Here is a 3,748-nt window from a genome sequence, read left to right as displayed (position 1 = left end):
CCAGCTAGTTCATGCTGACTACATGCTGTCAGATGAAGACATTAGTGTACGTATCACCCACAGAGGTGGATTGTTGCTGTTGTTGTTGTTGTTAAGCACCGTCTGGTCGGTTCCTACTCATAGCGACCCCACGTACAACAGAACCAAACATTATCCAGTCATGGGCCAATCTCACAATTGTTTCTATGCTTGAGCCCATGCCACTTTGTCAATCCATCTCGCTGGGGGTCTTCCTCTTTTTCTCTGACCCTCCACCTTACCAAACATGGTATCTTTCTCCAGTGACTGGTCCCTCCTGACAATATGTCTGAAGTATGAGAGGCGAAGTCTGGCCATCCTGGCCTCCAGGGGGCGCTCTGGCTGCACAGATTTGTTGGTTCTTTTGGCAGCCCATGGAACTTTCAATATTATTCTCCAACGCCATAACTCAATTGCATCAATTCTTCTACGATTTTCCTTATTCACTGTTCAACTTCCACATGCATATGAGGTTATTGGAAATACCGTGGCTTGGGTCAGGCGCACCTTAGTCCTCAAACTGACAACTTTACCACAAACACAATCATTACATTGCGGGGACTGTGATCAATGCCACTAATCAAAATGTTCATGAATTGTGGGATGAAATGCATATTTGCTCTGTCAACTTTCACCAAAATCACAACAAAAAGTTAAAAAGGGACCTGTAACAACTGATACACAAAAAATATTTGACAAAACTCAGCAAACTGGGAATAGCAACAGGCTTCATGTCAACAACTACAGCTGACACCAGTGTTAACGGTGGGAAACCAAAGGCCTGCCCCCTCATTATGCCAGTTGGGTTATGACTCTGGCTCTGTTACCATGCGGGTGACACGTTCTGGTTTGGTTCTACTGTCCCTCCAAGGAACACCAGGCAAATCAACTAGACAGAAATTCAAACAAGCAAAAGGTTTATCTAAACATAGATGTTCTTATTAGAATAAGAACGGGCTACCAGCCCAACAGGAAGGAGAGCCCCGCGAGAGAGTCCTTGGTTTCACGCTTTATGCTGTTGTACCTCCAGGGGGCACTCTGGGTCTCCATGGCATTTTCCTCTCATAATTCAGGGTCCATAATTGGTCATTCTTTCCTGGGTCTAATGTAACTCGTTACTATAGTTCAGTCTGTCATAAGTGTATTCATGAGCTAACTGCAATAATTATGTCCTTGGTTATTGTAGGTCATGCTTGACGCTACTGCACAGGCCCAAATTTGGAAAAGACCCTTTGTTGTTCCTTTGACTGGGCTCTCAAGACAGACCAGGGGGTTTCTTGCATTCCTTGTGGTTGATCTGTGATTAGCCCCTCTTCCCTGTTTTCTTAATAAGGAAATCTCAGGACATCAACATCATTTTTGCTAGTTATGCACTCACAATATTCTTTGCAAACACCATAATTCAAAGGCATGCTTTTGGCAAAGAATATTGGATATACCATGGCCGGCCAGAAGAAGGAACAAATCTATCTTGGAAAAAGTGCTGCCAAAATGCTCATTAGAAGTGAGAATGATGATGCTTCATGTCACATATTTGAACATGTTTTCAGAAGGGACCAGTCCCTGGAGAAGGACACCATGCTTGCTAAAAGAGAGGGTCAGTGGAAAAGAGGAAGACCCCCAATGAGATGGACTGGCACAGAGGCCGCTCTAACAATGGGCTCTAAGGGAGTGTGGACTGTGAGGACACTGCAGGGCTGGGCAGTGTTGCCTTCTGCTGTGTATAGTGTTGCTAGGAGGCAGAGCTACCCTCATAGCAACAGCAACAACACGCACCCACAATGCCCCTCAGTTTAAAAGGCATTTGCAGGTCAAGCTCCCAGGCCCAAAGTTGCCTTCCAGTGGCTCAGACTCATAGTACTACAGACACACACACAACACATGGACCACATCAAGCTGAGCAGTGTCCACCTATGTAAAAATGGTGTGGGGTGCTGTCCGACCACCTCTGGCTTCACAAGGGTGATTTCTATGAGGTGGAGGTCAGACGTGCCTCCGCCCTCCCACCTGTTAACCAATTCTCACAGCAGCTGTCCACCCACAGCACTAACGCTTCTGGGTTCAATCGCTCCTGGAATGGTCACACTGAACTCACAGACAATACTCAAGGTTCTGGGGTTTACTAGGGAAGTAACGGATTACAGTTTCAGATACAGGTCTGAGATGGAGACCAAGATGGAGACCAAGATGTACCAAAGGCTCATCTCTCTCCTGCCCGTGACCCCACTCTGCTTAGGCAACTTTACAACAACACTTTTTAGGTGTTGATTAGGTGCCCAGAAGCACCCCACCTCCATAAGTAAGCCTTGTTGGTCCAAAGGTGCTCAGCTATAGCTCTGTGGCTCCAAAGCCCACCACCTCGTGCTGCCTCCATGGCCACCATTTTTCAGCTGCTGCTTCTTGCTGTCTCTTGTGGCTGTCTCTGGTCACAACCATCTTTCCCCTGGGTTGAGGAGGCCCAGTGCAGGATCTCAGGTCTGAAGGATGGACAGACTCCTCTCCCAAGTCTTCTCTCCAGATGTTCGTGAGCTCTCCCTTTCCCACCTCTTAAAATGGAATGGCTCACTGTAAGCCTAGAGGGATGACGAAACTGACCAGTCCCCCCTTTAAGGTTCCAAATACCTTAGCTGCATGGACCCACCCCTACAAGGATTACTCGCATAGTGTGTATGATAAGCATTGGATGGCTAACCAAAAGGTTGGCAGTTCTAACCCATCAGTAGCTCCTCAAAAACCCTATACAGAGTTGCTATGAGTCGGAATCGGCTCAACAGCTCTTATTAACAACAACATCCCTACACAAGTGCCTTGCACCGTATTTACAGTATTAGTACGTTATCCAGTTCCCTTGGTGGGCCACAAGCACCTCACCCTTACATAATCCTACCAGTCATTTGGAGCACTGGTCTGGTACTGTAGGACAACCACTGGACACATAACCCTAAGGCCACATGTTCAAGCCCACCAGCCACTCCTTGGAGACCTATACAGGGTTGCGATGAGTCAGAACTGACCCCACAGCCCTTACCACCATCAGTCATTCTGTGGGAGTTACAAAGCCTAGGGCTAGAAGGACCATATTGGTATTAAGTAATTCACAGCCCCATGTCCCAGATGACATCAGCCAGCCCAAGAGCTGGTCCCTGGGGATGACATGGCCCCACGCAACATGTCCACCTGTACTAGAGATGCTCTATCCTCGACACATGGGACACTCCCTGTTTCTTTTTCTTCCTTTGCTCTTATCGACTGTTGTTTTCTTAAGCATGCTGTTTGCTTTGCCCCTGATCCTCATTCTCTTCTCCCTCTCTTCCAGGCAGGAGAACGTGCACTTACTTTTACGTTCTCCTGCCTGGAAGGAAAATTGTAGTGGTCACTACTAGCTCCACCATAGTAACAACTACAGGAGAATGTCCTTTTCCAGCCTCCCTCCTCCCTGGGCTCTCACACTCCTGGCTACACTCCAATCATCCCAGGGCAAGTACCCAACCTGTCTGGGGGCAGCCCCTATGCCTTGGAGCCTGCAGAATGATCAAACGTCCCAAACCCGAGAAGCCCAGGAAACCAGGCCGACCTTGCCCCTTGTGTATGTGTCTCCTATAAACCAGCTTGTTGTCACCCAGTGGTGGGTGTGGCCCTTGTGGGGCTGTGTCTCCTTGTACACTGTGGGTCTGTATGGTCAATCCTTCCCAACTCTTTCTCCCTCTTGATCCGGCTTTCTCTGGTCTCA

This window comes from Chrysochloris asiatica, unplaced genomic scaffold, assembly GCF_000296735.1.
Source record: "Chrysochloris asiatica unplaced genomic scaffold, ChrAsi1.0 scaffold00056, whole genome shotgun sequence".
Taxonomy (NCBI): domain Eukaryota; kingdom Metazoa; phylum Chordata; class Mammalia; order Afrosoricida; family Chrysochloridae; genus Chrysochloris; species Chrysochloris asiatica.
Note: the sequence above shows the minus strand (reverse complement) of the source record.